Source organism: Triticum dicoccoides, chromosome 7B (assembly GCF_002162155.2).
Source record: "Triticum dicoccoides isolate Atlit2015 ecotype Zavitan chromosome 7B, WEW_v2.0, whole genome shotgun sequence".
Lineage (NCBI taxonomy): Eukaryota > Viridiplantae > Streptophyta > Magnoliopsida > Poales > Poaceae > Triticum > Triticum dicoccoides.
The window spans coordinates 498,562,191-498,582,236 of record NC_041393.1 but is presented as its reverse complement, the minus strand read 5'-3'; positions in this window follow the sequence as shown (position 1 = coordinate 498,582,236).

The window sequence follows — 20,046 nt, the reverse complement described above, 5'->3', positions numbered from 1 at the left end:
TCGTAAGCAAGGCCTTTCGTACAGGTTTCTACTGGCCGACAGCCCGGGCAGACACACAAGACCTTGTCCAACATTGCGTCGGTTGCCAGCTTTTTGCAAATCAAAGCCATATGCCACCCACCACCCTCCAAACAATCCCCAGAACTTGGCCCTTTGCGGTCTGGGGGCTCTATATGGTTGGACCCCTTAAGGGAGGAAGCCATAAAAAGAAATACTTGTTGGTCATGGTCGATAAATTCACCAAATGGATAGAAGCCAAACCAGTTAAAATGGCCGAATCCGGACCAGTGATAGACTTTATATCCGGGGTCGTACACCGATACGGTGTCCCCCACAACATGATCACCGACAATGGCTCAAACTTTACAGCCGATGAGGTGAAAACCTGGTGCAGCAAAATGGGCATAAAACATGACTATGCCTCCGTCTATCACCCCCAAACAAACGATCAAGTCGAACGAGCAAATGGTCTTATTATGAGCGGCATTAAACCCAGACTAGTGTGATCCTTGAAGGAATCAGATACGCACTGGGTCGAGGAGCTCGACTCCGTACTATGGGGGCTGCGGACCATGCCAAATTGCACAACCGGATACACACCATTTTTTATGGTGTATGGCGCAGAGGCAGTTCTACCCTGCGACATCATCCATGACTCACCTAGAGCGCGCATGTACGAAGAGAGAGAAACCGAGCTGGATCGGCAGGACAACTTAGATGCCCTGGAGGAGGAGCGTGACGTCGCAAAGGCCAGTTCCGCATTCTATCAACAACAGGCTCGAAGGTATCAAAGCAGAGAAGTGCAGGCCAAAACTTATAACATTGGCGAACTCGTTCTATACCTACCAGAGAAGTAAAAGGACAAGCTCAAGCCTAGGTGGGACGGTCCCTTCATCATTGACAAAGTTCTCACTGGAAGTGCGTACCGCCTGCATGATGCATCAGACAATTGACTCAAGCCGAACCCATGGAACGCGGCCAGACTCCAAAGATTCTACTCCTAGTGCCGAACTCTGTGTTTGTCTCCTTACCTCCGTATTCCCTTTTAAATTTTATCGTCTCTCTCTATCCTTTTTATATATAGCTTTAAAAGCTTCAAGTATGCTTTGACCACACACTGATGCAGCGCTATGCGCGCTCAATATACCTGAGGGCTTCTTATGCATAAGCTTAATATAGTTATCTTCTGGGCTTTATGCGCACCACATATGCGTCATTTCCCCATATGTGCCTTTTTCCACCATTATATGCATCGATATGACTTAAGTTTTGGCCAAGCTGGGTTGCCTGGCTATTGTGTTCATGCCCTATGTTCCCGTTAATTTGGCTAGGGCATAAGGGGATTACCTCTGCGATTGTTACTGTCGGGTCAGCCGGATGTGTACCTCAGACTGGGTGAAACCGAAAGCTAGCGTTCTTAAGGGAATATTCGGTCGGTGAACAAAAGATGTCTTTTACCTACTACAAAATATGCCCCCAAATGCCTATATACTGCATCATTTTTCGCAGTTCGGACATGCAGATTAATGCATCCGCACCCAGGGAAAGGAACCCTTAACGTAACTATTCTCCCTGGAAGATGTTTCTTACTACCCATGTAATATAACATAACTAGTTGGGTACTTGTCTATTCAAGCACTTATGACCCCTACGCCTGGTTTCCACGCATGCCCCGGTTTTTTCATAATTGAGCGGGTATTCCGATACACTCCGGACCGTCGGGGTCCATAGGCTGAAGCGAAAAGGTCGGCCAAGACAAATGATTTACAATCCGGCTAGGGAAAAATGTGTCCTTCGAAGTACAAAAGTCACTTAGACTGACTAAATTCTTCTTCTATGCCATCCAACAGGCTGTCTAGCCTACAGTCCTGTTGGGAATACTTAGCAGCTAATGCTACCTGGTCATATACCAAACTTACAGGGATCTCTTTCCCATCTGATCCTACAGGTCCGACCTCGGCCATGAGGTTCGGGTCAGCCTTGATATATCGTGTCTTCACCATGGCCCAGGCTTCGCTCGCACCTTATCGGTAGGCCGATATCTTCCATAATCGGAAGCGCCGCTGTGCTCCCTTGAGCATCTCCACAAGCTCACCCATGCCTCCTGGCACGAAGGTGGACGGCCACAAGGCTTGGGCAATGACTCGCATCACCTGCCAAACTTGTTCGTGCAGTTATGAGAGCTCTGGTAGAAGATCGCCTGCAAATCCGGGCATGTCCTCTTCGGGACGACCTGTCAACATGCCTACAGACATAATTCTGTTAGCACACTTCTTCGCCGAACTTTATAGTGGTTCGTCAGAGCACTTACTGAATATGCCGCGTCGAAGCCTCTTATTCTCCTTTACGGAGTCAGCAAGCTCGGCCCGAACATCCTTTAATTCAACGTCCAGTCGGATGTTCGCATCCTGGAGAGTATTTTTCTCCTTTATAACCTTTGTAAGCACACGCTCGCCAGCCTTCAGCTGTCACCGAACATGTTGCTCATCCTCTGGTACGATCTCCGGATTGCCTCCGGGATTGTCTGCAGAATCTATTGTTAGAATCGCATTCATGCCGAATACTTAACTGGTACATGCCATGACATTATTTTCGTTTAAAGCAAATATTACCAGATGGGGCCTTCATAGACTCCTCCATCACAGCAATTGCGTCCCGCAGTTGGGCCTTGCACTCCTCTAGCTCTTTAGATAGCTGGGTATTCTTCTCTGTCAGAACCTATGCACAGGAGGATCCTTAAATCAGTTGTGCCAACTGTTTCAAGTCTCAGGGGCTATTGATATACATACTTATCAAATTTTCTTACCCGTATATCCTTTATGTACTGGTCCGTGGCCCTGGCGAGGCCACCTTGAGCAGCCCGGATGTACGTGTCCCCTGAGTTGAAGGCATTGAACGCCTCTTCAGAGAAATTAGGGTCGCGTAGTGCGGCCTGACGGCGCCGATGACTCATGGCGCTCTCCACTTCGGAGTTTGTAGCTGAAAATCTATCTGCATCCTCTGTTGGAGGATCGTCTGCATTGACCTCCGCCCTTGAGTCTGGCCTTGGAGTCCGGCTGGTGGAGGTGTGACCGGCAGGCTCTCCGGATATAGTCTGGCGAGCGCTTTTTCTGTCAGAAGATAGTGGACATTGTTATATTTTAGCGATGATAATTTTGTGGCAGGTTTTTAAATATACCTTTGCAACGGCATCTCGGTCCTGACCGCCTTCCTTTTAAGCCTACTTGACTTCGGTGCCCCTTGTTGGCGAGTCACTGCGGGTTCGGCTTGGCGCCCCGATGGCCTTCCCAGTAAGACGCAATACATGTGCAGTGGGTGAAGTGTAAAGAGGGAATCCTTTTTGGAAGTTGGGACTCTGGCTTTACATACCTGGGATACAGGGAGTAGGCCAGGATAATCAGCTATGATGGCCACCATCACACCATCGCATCTTAACTGGTAAAATGTCCTATCAACAAGCTCCACAAATGTGTCCGGATCTTCTTCGAGTTCGGGGTGGAGAGCCCGGTTGGGGTCCTCTAGCTATGGAGATGGGCTGTGAACATCCTTCATAGCTCTTCACAGTTCCTTCTATGAATTGACGAAGTAAACATCTGTGCTAAAAATGTGGGAAAGACTGGAATAAAAGATAGCGACTCACCCAGCTTGGGGGGTTGTACATGGAGAATCCATCCCGTGGCTTCATATGGATGAACTCCTCCTCTTCTCCTTTGTACAAATCGGACAGTATCTTCGCCAGAGGGCGGGAGAGTCCGGACCTTTACAGCCGCAGCGGGTGGCATTGTCTTCTCCGTTGAAGTGCCACATGGGTTTTCCCCGATATTGAAGTGGCTGTACTCCCCGCATTATACATATGGACATAACCTCAATTATTGTCAGTCCTGATTTGGCCAGCGTATTTATCCTGTCCATCAGGAAAAGGATCTATTTGTTATCTTCCTCCTGTGGGCTCCTGGGACGCCAGCTGCGGCGTTTCTTCAACGGGGCATTTACAAACTCGGGAAGGCCTTTCCGAATAGGGTCCGGAAGAGGGGCATACTCCATGTAGAACCACTCCGAAGGCCAGTCCCGGCGATGCACCATATTTCGGCTCCGCCCACTTGATATACCGACCCCTCCTAAGTGCGGGGTACGAGGCAGAATAGCCTCTTCAATAGCTCGAAATGAGCTTCGCAGCCCAGAAATAGCTCGCAGAAGGCAACATAGCATGCGATATGAAGTATGGAGGCTGGGGTAAAGTTATGCCGCCGGAGGCCGTAGAACTCCAGGAGCCCATGGAGGAAAGGATGGATTGAAAATCGAAGCCCCCTCAGCAAATACGGGATGAAGCATACCCGCTCTCCCTTGGATGGGTTTGGAGAGCTCTCCGCTTGCTCCCCGCCATTATAAGTGGCTAGTCCTGCTCAAACAGGGACCATGTACGCAGGCGGGAGAAACCCCTTGGTCTGCAACTCTACTAGTCGGCTGTGGGGGACAGAACATTTCTCCCAATCGCCTGACCTAGTGCTACGGGAGCGAGAGGAGGAACCGCGCCGACCGGCCATGGTGGTATGGATTTTGCCGGGCGCGCTCTAGAGAATACTTGTTGGGAGGACATGGTGTGATTTGGATCCGAGGATCCCCGTCTCTTTAAATAGACAATTTACTCGCATGGTCGGGGTGGAAAATGTAAAAATGCCTCGACTTGTCGCATTCGCTCGACACGTGGAGACGGCCATTATTAAAGCACGGAAGCCGAGGAGCACGACATTGATGAGGAGCCGAACACTGCTCGCTACTACAATACTTTGGAGGACTTGGAGAAGAACCCGCCTTGCAATGCCGAAGACAATCTGCGCGCCGGACTCGTCGTCATTGAAGCCTGGTTCAGGGGCTACTGAGGGAGTCCTGGATTAAGGGGTCATCGGACAGCCGGACTATATACTCTGGCCGGACTGTTGGACTATGAAGATACAAGATTGAATACTTCGTCCCGTGTCCGGATGGGACTCTCCTTTGCGTGGAAGGCAAGCTTGGCAATTCAGATATGTAGATCTCCTTCTCTGTAACCGACTCTGCATAACCCTAGCCCCCTCCAGTGTCTATATAAACCGGAGGGTTTAGTCCGTAGGACAACAACAATCATAATCATAGGCTAGCTTCTAGGGTTTAGTCTCTACGATCTCGTGGTAGATCAACTCTTGTAATACTCATATCATCAAGATCAATCAAGCAGGAAGTAGGGTATTACCTCCATCGAGAGGGCCCGAACCTGGGTAAAACAACATGTCCCCTGCCTCCTGTTACCATTATCCTTAGACGCATAGTTCAGGACCCCCTACCCGAGATCCGCCGGTTTTGACACCGACAGTGGGGCCGGTGGTGCGGGACTGAGGAGAAGAACCCACCGGAGTTCTGCCGGGTCCGTCAGAGCCTGCCGACCCGCCATGGGGACTGGAGCGACCTCGACGCCGACGACAAGAAGCTATCGATCGCCACCACCAGGATCCATCGCCTCACCACGACGGGGCTCACCCTTGAGATGATCGGGGCGGACTTCATCTGCCGCCGAATCGCCCGGCTGCATAACAAGGGGAGGCTGGCCTGGGATTTCAGGAATGCGGTCGACATCATGAGGCTCCGCCCTGGCCTGAAGCATAACTTCACAGTGATGGGGCATGCTGATACGTCTCCGTCGTATCTATAATTTTTTTTATTGTTCCATGCCAATATTCTACAACTTTCATATACTTTTGGTAACTTTCTATATTATATTTGGGACTAACATATTGATCCAGTGCCCAATGCCAGTTTGTGTTTGTTGCTTGTTTTATGTTTTGCAGAAAACCCATATCAAACAGAGTCCAAACGGGATAAAAACGGACGAAGAATATTTTTTGGAATATTTGTGATATTTGGGAAGAAGAATCAACATGAGACAGTGCCTGAGGGGGTCACGAGGCAGGAGGGCGCGCCCAGGGGGACAGGCGCGCCCCTGACCCTCGTGGGCACCCCGTAAGGCGGTTGCTGCTCTTCTTTTGCCGCGAGAAAGCTAATTTTAGGAAAAAAATTGTGCAAAGGTTTCAATCCAATCGGAATTACGGATCTCCGGATATATCAGAAACGATGAAAGGATAGAATTAGGGAGCGCAGAAACAAAGAGAGACAGAGAGACAGATCCAATCTCGGAGGGGCTCTCGACCGTCCCACTACATGGAGACGATGGACCAGAGGGGAAACCCTTCTCCCATATAGGGAGAAGGTCAATCAAGAAGAAGGAGGAGGGGGGCTCTCTCCCCCTCGCTTCCGGTGGCGCCGGAACGCCACCGGGGGCCATCATCATCACCGCGATCTACAGCAACAACTTCACCGCCCTCATCACCAACGCTTCCCCCCTCTATGCAGTGGTGTAACCCCTCTTTTACCCCCTGTAATATCTACTTTAACATGGTGCTCAGCACTATATATTATTTCCCAATGATGTATGGCTATCCTATGATGTTTGAGTAGATCCGTTTTGTCCTATGGATTAATTGATGATCGTGATTGGTTTGAGTTGCATGTTTTATTATTGGTGCTGTCCTATGGTGCTCTCCGTGTCACGCAAGCGTGAGGGATTCCCGCTGTAGGGTGTTTCAATTCGTTCAAGATTCGCTTATAGTGGGTTGCTTGAGTGACAGAAGTATAAACCCGAGTAAGGGGGGGTGTTGCTTATGGGATAAAGAGGACTTGATGCTTTAATGCTATGGTTGGGTTTTACCTTAATGATCTTTAGTATTTGCGGATGCTTGCTAGAGTTCCAATCATAAGTGCATATGATCCAAGAAGAGAAAGTATGTTAGCTTATGCCTCTCCCTCAAATAAAATTGCAATAGTGATTACCGGTCTAGTTATCGATTGCCTAGGGACAAATAACTTTCTCGTGACAAAAATATCTCTACTAAAACTAACTTAGTCATGTCTTCATCTAAACAGCCCCTAGTTTATATTTACGTGCTCTTTATATTCTTGCAAACCTATCCAACAACACCTACAATGTCCTTCTAGTTTCGTACTTGTTTTAGGTAAAGCAAACGCTAAGCGTGCGTAGAGTTGTATCAGTGGTCGATAGAACTTGAGGGAATATTTGTTATACCTTTAGCTACTCGTTGGGTTCCACACTCTTACTTATGGAAAGATGCTACAATTGATCCCCTATACTTGTGGGTTATCATGACCTTTTTCGGGCGCCGTTGCTGGGGAGTCATAGCATGGGGTGAATATTCTCGTGTGTGCTTGTTTGCTTTATCACTAAGTAATTTTTATTTGCTGTTCTAAGTTGTTCTTTATCTTTAGTTATGGATATGGAACACAAAATACCAAAAAAAATAGGTTTACTTGCTACTCATGGAGATGGGGAACCTCCTAAAACCCTCGATGTTGGTTATGTGAAAAATATTATGTACTACTTTGATAATCCTGAGAAAAACCCATTCAATTATGTTATGGGAGACACATTGGATCAATGTGAATACTTTAGGGATTATCACTTGACACAAAAGGGAAACTATTATGGGATCAAATTCATATGTTTCATTGGTATGCTCAGGAAGTATGCTTGAGATATGATTATACTTGTTGCTCTAGGATGAAGGCTCCACACCTTCCCTTTTCATGCAATGATGATAAAACCTTAGCTTCTTATGCTAATGGTATATATGATTACTATGATGTGAAACAAATAGAAGAATTCGTTGCTTTTATGGGTGCTTATGAGATTGAATCTTTGTTTAAAGTGTGTGAAAATCTCGATGATGCTGTTTACAGACATGAAAATTTTGCTATACTTAAAAATTGTTATGAGAATTATGAATACAATTCCGATATTGATGCATTTATTGAGAAAGTCTCCGCTGTCCAAGAAGAGAATAATATTTTGCAGAAGTCTATGGAAGAAGAAATTGATGAAACTATGAGCTCATTGGATGAAAAAGATGATGAGGAGAGCGAAGAACAAAAGGAGGAAGAGCGGACTAGCTACCCGTGCCCACCTTCTAATGAGATTAACTCTTAACTCATACATTGTTTAATTTCCCTTCGTGCTTACCGAAGGATGATTGCTATGATGATTGTTATGATCCCGTTGATTCTCTTGAAATATCCCTTTTTGATGATGCTTGTGGCCAAGATGCCAATATGAATTATGCTTATGGAGATGAACTTGCTATAGTTCTTTTTGAATCCTCCCAACTACACTATATCGGAGAAGATTGTGCTTATTAAGGATTATATTGATGGGTTGCCTTTTACCATTGCACATGATAATTTTGATAGATTTAATATGCACGTGATTGCTGCTCCTACTTGCAATTATTATGAGAGAGGAACTATATCTCCACCTCTCTATGTTTCCAATATGATAAAATTGCAAGAAACTGTTTATACTATGCATTGGCCTTTACTATGTGTGCACGAATTGTTATTTTATGACATGCTGATGCATAGGAAGAGAGTTAGACTTCGTTGTTTCTTGATATATGTTACTTTGTGCTCACTACTAAATCACAAATAATTGTTAACTAAAATTGGCTTTAATATACCTTGGGATCCGGGCGGATCCTTTACTTGAGCACCTTATGCCTAGCTTAATGGCTTTAAAGAAAGCCCTGCCAGGGAGACAACCTAGAAGTTTTAGAGAGTCATTTATTTCCGTTGGGTGCTTTTATATAGTTTTAAAACAAAAAAAAATAAAGATGGGAACCCAAAACTTTTCAAAAAGGAAAGTGAAAGTGAGAAAGACAAGCATTGTTGAAGTGGGGGAGCTCCTTGAACTTTGTTCATGCTCACGGAAACTTTGTGAATCTTAATTACAGAAACTTTTCATCAAAAATAATTATCCCCTTGTACAATTCCATTGTATTATAAAAATAATGTGCTAAGGTTTTCCTTTAGGATGTTTACAATGCTTGTTGGTCTGTGCGGTGCAGGACAGAAACTTTGGCTGTAGTGCGCGATTTTACATTTTTTACTGGAATGTCAAACGGTTCTGAAACGTTTTGCACTGTCTTTCTATCCAAATTTTTATTATTCCTAATTTTTTTAGAATTTTTGGGCTACCATAAGTATGGTGAATGTTCATATTTCTATAGACTGTTCTGTTTTTGACAGATTCTGTTTTTGTTGCATAGTTTATTGTTTTGATGAAACTATCAATTCCTATCAGTGGATTAAACCATGGAAAACTTATATTACAGTATCTTCAATGAAAAAACAAAATATGAATTGGTTTGCAATAGTACTTAGAGTAGTGATTTGCTTTATTATACTAACGGATCTTACCGAGTTTTCTGTTGAAGTTTTGTGTGGATGAAGTGTTTGATCGAGGAGGTCTCGATATGAGGAAAAGGAGGAGAGGCAAGAGCTCAAGCTTGGGGATGCCCAAGGCGCCCCAAGTAAATATTCAAGGAGAGTCAAGCGTCTAAGCTTGGGGACGCCCCGGAAGGCATCCCCTCTTTCTTCAACAAGTATCAGTATGTTTTCGGATTTGTTATCGTTCATGCGATATGTGCAAATCTTAGAGCGTCTATTGCATTTAGTTTTCGCTTTTCCTTTATGCACCATGCTGGTATGAGATAGTCCTTAGTTTATTTATAGAATTCTCATTTCACTTCACTTAAATCTTTTGAGTGTGACTTTATAGAATGCTTCATGTGCTTCACTTATAGCATTTGAAGTTTGGATTGCTTGTTTCTCTTCACAGAGAAAACCGCCATTTGTAGAATGCTCTTTTGCTTCACTTATATTTGTTAGAGCGTGGGCATATCTTTTGTTGAAAGAATTGAACTCTCTTGCTTCACTTTTATCTATTTAGAGAGATGACAGGAATTGGTCATTCACATGGTTAGTCATAAAATCCTACATAAACTTGTAGATCGCTGAATATGATATGTTTGATTCCTTGCAATAATTTTGTGATATAAAGGTGGTGATATTAGAGTCATGCTAGTGGGTGACTGTGGATTATTAGAAGTACTTGTGTTGAGGTTTGTGATTCCCGAAGCATGCACGTATGGTGAACCGTTATGTGATGAAGTCGGAGCATGATTTATTTTTTGATTGTCATCCTTTGTGTGGAGGCCGGGATCTCGCGATGATTAACTCCTACCAACCCTTCCCCTAGGAGCATGTGTGTAGTACTTTGTTTTGATGGATAATAAATTTTTGCAATAAGTATGTGAGCTCTCTATGACTAATGTTGACTCCATGGATTATATGCACTCTCATCCTTCCATCATTGCTAGCCTCTTCGGTACCGTGCATTGCCCTTTCTCACCTCAAGAGTTGGTGCAACTTTGCCGGTGCATCCAAACCCCGTGATACGATACGCTCTATCACACATAAGCCTCCTTATATCTTCCTCAAAACAGCCACCATACCTACCTATCTTGGCATTTCCATAGCCATTTCGAGATATATTGCCATGCAACTTCCATCATCATCATATACATGACTTGAGCATTCATTGTCATATTGCTTTGCATGATCGTAAGATAGCTAGCATGATGTTTTCATGGCTTGTTGATGTCATTGCTATGCTAGATCATTGCACATCCCAGTACACCGCCGGAAGCATTCATATAGAGTCATATCTTTGTTCTAGATATCGAGTTGTAATATTGAGTTGTAAGTAAATATAAGTGTGATGATCATCATTATTAGAGAATTGCCCCAGTGAGGAAAGGATGATGGAGACTATGATTGCCCCACAAGTCGGGATGAGACTCTGGACTTTATGAAAAATAAAAGAGGCCAAAGAAGCCCAAATAAAAAAAGAGGCCAAAGAAGCCCACCCCAAAAAATAAAAAAAATGAGAGAAAAAGAGAGAATGGGCAATGTTACTATCCTTTTACCACACTTGTGCTTTACAGTAGCACCATGTTCTTCATATAGAGAGTCTCCTATATTGTCACTTTCATATACTAGTGGGAATTTTCATTATAGAACTTGGCTTGTATATTCCGATGATGGGCTTCCTCAAATGCCAGAGGTCTTCATGAGCAAGCAAGTTGGATGCACACCCACTTAGTTTCTAGTTTGAGCTTTCATACACTTATAGCTCTTAGTGCATCCGTTGCATGGCAATCCCTACTCCTCACATTGACATCAATTGATGGGCATCTCCATAGCCCGTTAATTAGCCATGTCGATGTGAGACTTTCTCCTTTTTTGTCTTATCCACATAACCCCCACCATCATATTCTATTCCACCTATAGTGCTATATCCATGGCTCACGCTCATGTATTGCGTGAAAGTTGAAAAAGTTCGAGAATACTAAAGTATGAAACAATTGCTTGGCTAAAACCAGGGTTGTGCATGATTTAAATACTTTGTGTGGTGAAGATGGAGCATAGCCAGACTATATGATTTTGTAGGGATAATTTATTTGGCTATGTTGTTTTGAAAAGACATGATTGCTTGATTAGTACGCTTGAAGTATTATCATTTTAATGTTAAATGATAGACTATTGCTTTGAATCACTCGTGTCTTAATATTCATGCCATGATTAGATTACATGATCAAGATTATGCTAGATAGCATTCTACTTCAAAAATTATCTTTTTTGTAATTTACCTACTCGAGGACGAGCAGGAACTAATCTTGGGGATGCTAATACGTCTCCGTCGTATCTATAATTTTTGATTGTTCCATGTCAATATTCTAAAACTTTCATATACTTTTGGCAACTTTTTATATTATTTTTCGGCCTAACATATTGATCCAGTGCCCAGTGCCAGTTCCTGTTTGTTGCTTGTTTTATGTTTCGCGGAAAACCCATATCAAACGGTGTCCAAACGGGATAAAAACAGACGGGGAATATTTTTGGAATATTTGTGATATTTGGGAAGAAGAATCAACGCGAGACGGTGCCCGAGGGGGCCACGAGGCCGGGGGCGCACCCCTGTCCCTCGTGGGCACCCCGTAAAGCGGTTGATAATCTTCTTTTGCCGCAAGAAAGCTAATTTTCAGAAAAAAATCATGGCGAAGGTTTCAATCCAATCGGAGTTACAGATCTCTGGATATATAAAAACGGTGAAACGATAGAATCAGGGAGCGCAGAAACAAAGAGAGACGGAGTGACAGATCCAATCTTGAAGGGGCTCTCGCCCCTCCCACGCCATGGAGACTAGAGGGGAAACCCTTCTCCCATCTAGGGAGAAGGTTAAGGAAGAAGAAGAAGGATGGGGCTCTCTCCCGCTCGCTTCCGGTGGCGCCGGAACGCCGCCGGGGGCCATCATCATCACCACGATCTACACCAACAACTACACCGCCCTCATCACCAACTCTTCCCCCCTCTATGTAGCAGTGTAACCCCTCTTTTACCCGCTGTAATCTCTACTTAAACATGGTGCTCAATGCTATATATTATTTCCAAATGATGTATGGCTATCCTATGATGTTTGAGTAGATCTGTTTTGTCCTATGGATTAATTGATGATCGTGATTGGTTTGAGTTGCATGTTTTATTATTGGTGTTGTCCTATGGTGCTCTCCGTGTCACGCAAGCGTGAGGGATTCCCGCTGTAGGTTGTTGCAATATGTTCATGATTCGCATATAGTGGGTTGCTTGAGTGACAGAAGCATAAACCCGAGTAAGGGAGTTGTTGTGTATGGGATAAAGAGGACTTGATGCTTTAATGCTATGGTTGGGTTTTACCTTAATGATCTTTAGTAGTTTTGGATGCTTGCTAGAGTTCCAATCATAAGTGCATATGATCCAATAAGAGAAAGTATGTTAGCTCATGCCTCTCCCTCAAATAAAATTGCAATAGTGATTACCGGACTAGTTATCGATTGCCTAGGGACAAATAACTTTCTCGTGACAAAAAGTTCTCTACTAAAACTAACTTAGTTGTGTCTTCATCTAAACAGCCCCTAGTTTATATTTACGTGCTCTTTATATTCTTGCAAACCTATCCAACAACACCTACAAAGTCCTTCTAGTTTCATACTTGTTTTAGGTAAAGCGAACGCTAAGCGTGCGTAGAGTTGTATCGGTGGTCGATAGAACTTGAGGGAATATTTTTTCTACCTTTAGCTCCTCGTTGGGTTCGACAATCTTACTTATCGAAATAGGCAACACTTGATCCCCTATACTTGTGGGTTATCACACGCCTATTTCTGCCAAAGGCTCTTCCAGCTTGACGTGTACAGCGACGGCAGGGTGGAGAGGACCGGCAGGGCCGCGAAGGCCGGCAAGGCCATCAAGGGGCCCCTGTTTGGGTTGCCGGCAGGAGTGGTCCCGCTGAGCAACAACTATTGCTAGTCCGCCATCCTCGACATGATGCCGGTCTTCAACGCGCACGGCCTCAACACGTCTTGGGCCGAGCCCCCCGGAACACGATGTGCAGGAGTTCTTCGACAAATTGTCGAAGGGCTATGACCACGATGAGCCGCTGCTCATCTAGGACACCATCCTGGAAGAGCTGGACTACACCGCCGCCAGGGTGGCAGAGGTGGAGCTCGCTAGGGAGGCCGCCGGCGCTGGCGGCGTGGAGGACGAGGCCGACGCGGCCACGGTGGAGAGGGAGCTTGCCCAGTGGGAGGGGTCTGTCGGGGAGGCCAGCGGTGTCGGTGTACTAAAGTAGGGGCACTCCTTTGTACCCCTTACTTCTGCGCGGGCAGTCAGAGCCACAGGCCGAAGCCACACTTAGCAGGGCAAAAGGGAGGAGTCGAAGCCACAAGACAAACAAGGAAACACCAAAGACTGAGACCACAGAGAGCAAATGGACGAAGTAGGTTTCCCCAGGAAGACCCTTGCCGGGGCAGCCTCAGTAGCCCCGGCAAGCCCCTTGTCGGGGCGGCTCGCCCACACCAGCAGAGTGAGCCACCCTCGAACCCACGGTCTCCAACACCATTAACTGCATTGGGCCAGGGCTCGGAAACACCTCCATAGTGGCATGCAGATCTTTGTGAAGACAAAGAGTATTCAAGATCATATGAGGATTGGAAGGCAACGATCCTCGACAAGATCCTTGCCAAGGAAACCCGCAAGACCCCCGACAAGATCCTTGCCGGGGACGACAGCGCGCCACGGCAAGACCCTTGCTGGGCCACCTGGCAAGGCCCTTGCCCAGGGCATCAGCGGGACCACTTCCAGGCCCGCGCCAACCAAGTCTCCACCGCTGTTCACATGCAGCTGCCAGCCCGACCAGCTGGGAAGGCACACGCGTGGCAACATGCATCTTCTAGGCCAACTCAGCACACGCCTACGTGGCGGCATGCAGATCTTCATGGAGGCTCCACCACTGCGCCACCTCAGCTGCTTGCCTGCCTACATGGTGCCGCATGCATCACTGTCTAGGGCTCGTGTCGAAGCGAGGAGGAGCCGCGACGGATGGGACGGGCCTCGCTCCCGTCCTCGATAAAGCAATAGGACACCTAAGCTACGCATTAAATGCGCCTTGTCGTAATATGAGCGATAAGCTCATAGCACTGTAGGCCTTTCCACCTCCTGTGTGCCACTGTGGCAACCCCTTTCGACTATAAAAGGGGGCCCGTGGCGTACTGGAGGGGGATTCGGCTAGTTGCAACCACGCAACCACCATAGCTAGTTCAAGAGCTCAAGAACACTCAATACATCCACCAAAGCAGGACTAGGGTTTTACGCATCCACGCGGCCCGAACCTGGGTAAGCGATCCTTGTGCTGATTGCTAATCCTGCTCTTCTCACAGCCCTGTGCCCCACCAACCATAGTAGGGATTCTTGTGATCCCATAGGTGTCATTTCCCACCGACATCTTTGGCGCGCCAGGTAGGGGATGCGGTCTGGTAGTTGGCCTAGCAGTTCTTCATCGCCACGGCTCCCGCGGAGAAGGCGGCCAAGAGAGTGGCGCTGCTTGCGAGCGCGAAGGGTGCCAGGGCGGCAGCAAGAAAGCTAAGTCATGCCAAACTTTAAACTTTTCTCCTTAATATAAGGTTATCGTCCTCGGAGATTCTGCCTATGTATGGAAAACATGTACACAGAGGGGCCCTCCCGCAATTGGCAACGCCCTTGTTCTGTTTTGAGTCCGCTCAACATCTCAAGCGGCCGCATCGAGAGCAGCAGGGTAGCCTTCCACAATTAGCAACGCTCTCGACTCTGACTCGAGTCAAGCACGACAGTTCGAGCGGCCATGTTAAGGGCGGTAAGGTGGTTCGCCCAGCAGCAAGCACACTCGGTAGGCCAATGGAGATCCGTCCTCAAGATGCCGCCCTGGGTTTAAGCGCCTGCATGCCTACCCAGTTAACGTAGGGTGGACATACAAAGGAAAATCGAACAGGAAAATAACATGCATAATGTCGGAAGTACTGCATAGTCATATTAAAAAATTACCGCCGCGGTTCTAACTAAAGATAGCAATTGTCTTGGTCATGGACCTGCGCGGCGTTAAGAAACGGGGTCCGTAGTGTCGGTGTCAAAACCGGCGGATCTCGAGTAGGGGGTCCCGAACTGCGCGTCTAAGGCTAATGGTAACAGGAGTCTGGGGACACGATGTTTACCCAGGTTCGGGCCCTCTCGATGTAGGTAATACCCTACTTCCTGCTTGATTGATCTTGATGATATGAGTATTACAAGAGTTGATCTACCACGAGATCAGAGAGGCTAAAGCCTAGAAGCTAGCCTATGGTATGATTGTTGTTATCCTACGAACTAAACCCTCCGGTTTATATAGACACCGGAGGGGGCTAGGGTTACACAGGGTCGGTTTACAGAGGAGGAGATCTACATCCGAATCACCAAGCTTGCCTTCCACGCCAAGGAGAGTCCCATACGGACACGGGACGAAGTCTTCTATCTTGTATCTTCATAGTCCAACAGTCCGGCCAAAGTATATAGTCCGGCTGTCCGGATACCCCCTTATCCAGGACTCCCTGAGTAGCCCCTCAAACGAGGCTTCAATGACAATGAGTCCGATGCGTAGATTTTCTTCGGCATGGAGAGGCGGGTTCCATCTCCGAATACTCCAAGATAAATTCTGAACACAAGCACCGTGTCTGGCTCTGCAAGACAAAATTCCATATACCATCGTAGAGAGAATAATAACCCACGAATCTAATCTTCTGACAACTCTTCGAAGATTGACATCACACCACGGTCCGGTTTTCATTCGAACCGCTTTTTGCAACCTGCTTCCGCACATATTACGAGGCAGTTTCCTTGGCACGTCTTGAAAAGCAGAGATCGTGTCCCCTGATCGCGGGATCTCCATCAATACGGGTATGGGTAACCCAACCAGCGCCATTAATCGGGGCGCTTGGGAAGATAAGAGATTTCGAGAGGCAAGTAGGGAGGCACACATTCTACATCACCTTTATAAAGGGACGGAGATCTCTCGTTTTCACCCACGCCTTCTTCCTCCTTTGCTCATCCGTTCTCGCACCCTCGAGCTCCAGCGCCCAAGTTCTCACCTTCTCCGTAGGACCGCAGCATGTCCAGAGCGGGAGGCAAGTGGATGGCCTCCTCCGTCACAGAGGAGAACATTACCAAGCTTCGGGAGGCTGGATACCTGGCCGAAAGTATCGCGCACAGGCTTCCAGCAGAGGGACAGATTACCCCCACTATGAAGTCTCGAGAGAGTGTAGTATTTCTCCCTCATTTCGTCCGCGGACTAGGATTTCCACTCCACCCGTTTGTCCGCGGGCTTCTATACTACTACGGGCTAGATTTTCATGATCTGGCCCCGAATTTCATCCTCAACATCTCGGCTTTCATCGTCGTGGGCGAGGCCTTCCTCCGCATCAAGCCTCACTTTGGCCTGTGCTTGAAAATCTTCTGCGTGAAGCCGAAGATTGTGAGCGGCCAACAGGCGGAGTGCGGAGGTGCCATGGTGGGCAAAATGCCCAATGTTACATGGCTAGATGGCTCCTTCGTGGAGACCATAAAGGGGTGGTAATCAGGGTGGTTCTACATCACCAAGCCGTGCGACAACAACAGGGTGGCGGCCCCCAAATTCAGATCCGGAATCCCCATGCGGCTTACTTCCTGGGAGAAGAAGGGCCTGACCTGGGGCGAACCCACGGAGCTGACCGGACTCGAGACCTGCATTAGAAGTATGAGGGACAAGAAGATCAAGCTTGTCAACGTGATCCAGGTCATGCTCATTCGCCGAATTCTCCCGTGTCAAAGACGGGCATTTGATATGTGGGAGTTCGACCCGGCCGAACACCAGATGCTGCTAGAGCTCTTCGACACAACGCACAAAGAAATCTGGAAGGTGTTGTTCAAGACCGGCGAAGTTCCTCCTCCCCTTTCCGAGGACCGGGGGCTCAGCGCAAGGCGCCTCGCCAGTCCGGTAAGTCCTCTGGTTATTACAAGATGTTTCCTTCCTAGTACATTCATGGGAGGATTCTTAGGTTACTAAGCTGACCGACCAGGATTGAGTGGAGATGGCGGAGAGGATTGACTGTCCGTATCCATTGCCTGAGGACCCAATAAGCGCACTCCTAGTGGAAATGCTGGTTCCGGCGCCATACAAGGTGCCGGAGAAAAAGGCCGAAAAGAAGGCCGCGGGGACCCGGAAGGGTCTCCGGTGCGAGGCCGCACCAGACGCCTCGCCAGAAGATGACGAGGCGCACTCCTCCCACAAAGGGGAGGAGAGGAAGAAGAAGGCCGCCTCAACTGAGGGGGCCGAAGGGTCCAAGAAGGTTTCCGCAGGGACCCAAAAAGGGTCCCGGCGCAAGGCCGTGATAGAATCGTCATCGAAGACGACAAGGAAGATCCCCCCCCCCAAGACGGGGGAAAACATGCAGAGATGCCTCCTCCCCATGCTAAGGAGGAGAAGAAAAGGAACCCGCCCCGTCAGGGGAGCCCGGGATGCCAAAGAAGGGAAAGGCGTCCTTTCCTGATTTCTCCACTACCGCCGCTTTCAGCGACGAGGAGTGGCTGCCCAGGGGCAAAACCCGGGCGAGGTTGTAAGTACCCGCATCCCATAATATTTTCCGTGCGACTCTGACCTCATGGTTTGTAATGACGCTGAACACGTATATGTAGTCGGGCCGGGTTCGATCTCGAAGAGTCCTCTTCGAAGGAGTCTCTGAACGAGTCGGAGATGAATTCACTCCCGACAGCAACCTCTCCACGACCTATGGATGACACTGAGGTGTTGTCCCGGAAGATGCCAGAGGAGGAGGCGATGGTTCCGGAGATTCCCCAAGGCAAAATCTTGGGTGCCCGACACATGGGGGGTGAGAACCCCATGGGTTATGCTGATGGGAGCCACAACAAGTCTGGCTCCCAGCCGGTTACTGCACCGGAGCCTGCAAAGGTTCCGGATTCCAGTAAGCAGTCCCTCGCGAAGGAGGGTGAGCCGACCATGCCGATGACCTCCGCCCAGCCGGAGGCATCGGATAATTTATTGGAAGTGCTTCGAGGCGCTTTCATCGAGGATGAACATCGTACGTTTATGGGTACGGTGATTGAGAAGGTTCGGTTCGCCAAGAGCGGATTGACCGAAGCCTGCACCAGCTTGCTAACAGGCTTTGAGGTAAAAAAGTGTGAGGAAATATCACCTGATAGGTAGTAGCCCCTGATACTCTGGTTGGTGTTCGGAAAGAAAAGCCAAATGGAGGGTCAACTAAAAACCGTAGGAAGCTAATAATATTTGTCTGTATGATCAAACAGGCACTGCTGCTGACCGCCGCTGCACGCACGGCTGAGGTTGCCTGACTCAAGCGCGAACTGGGGCAGGCCGAAGAAGAGCTCGGCGTTGTGAAGAAGCAGCTCGAGGAGAAAAAAGGTAAGTGAAACCCCGTCCATATGTCGCATAGAGGATAAAAAGTTGTTGATGCTAATAAAAAGCATCATGGCTTTTGATAGGGACCGCGACCGAAGTGGCAGCCCTGAAGGAATTGCTGTCCGTGGCCGAAGCCAAGGCGGATACGGAGCGCACCGAGCGAGAGAAGCTATATGCTCGGGTGGGAGAGGTATAGCAGGATCTCCAGTTGCTCGGCCAGAAGTTCGACTCCCTGGAGCATGACTACAAGACGCAAGCGTCTGAGCTTGCAAAGGCCCTCCAGAGCGCGGCCGACGCCAAGGCCGAAACCCAAAAGGCCCTCCAGTAAATACAGGCGGCCAAGAAGATAGCAGAGGGTAAGGCATTCTTTATGCAAATCAAGCATGTGGAGGAGTCATTTATTTTACTTACACGAATCTGAAGCTCTCCAGGGGCATTCACAGATCTGCCACGCAGCATTTCAGATGCCGCGGAGTTCTATCGCGCTGAGGAAGGGAGCTCTACGGAGAAGCTGTTCTGGTCCCAATATACTAGGGCCAAACACCCGATGCCTCTGAGTGACCAACTGAAGCAGCTGGTCGAACTCCACAATGCGGCCGAACAGGCCATGAGGGACCTCATAGTCCGGATGTGGCCTGGCGAGCCCCTGCCTGGCAGCTACTTTGGCCTGGTGAAGCAGATGGTGCATGCCTGTCCACGGCTAGAAGTTATCAACCAGTCCATATGTACTGAGGGTGCCCGACGGGCCTTTGCCCGCGCGAAGATGCATTGGGCCAAACTGGATGCTGAGAAGCTCGTGAACGATGGACCCCCCAAAAGGGCAAGGAGCATCGCTACCCCGAAAAGTATTATAATGGCATTATGAAAGGCGCTCGGCTTGTGGCGAATGAATGTCCTAAGAACATTATTTTCGAGTAAATGTAGTCATGTCGTCTGTGTAATATGAGGACGGGTTTGATTGCACTATATAACGCTTTGTTTGATTTCAAATATTACCTTCTCTGCGGCCGTTTATCAAAATCCCAATGTAGGCCAGTCATCGGCTTCCGCCCCCTTGTAACTAGTACTGGGGTGTTCGTGGAAAACCTAAACACTCTTTTTCCAAATTCTTGGTCCTTTAAGGAGGTGTTTAGCGCAACGAACGAGGCAATCAGACTATTCGGCTTTATAACTCTCAATTGGCCATAGAATTCTATAATTTTAAATTTTGGCGAAGCCCCTAGTATTCGGAAAGCCGAACTGGGGTGTTATACACGCCTAAATCGGGCAAGGCCAATTCCTCGCCTTAAGCGGAAAAAATCTTTAGGGATTTT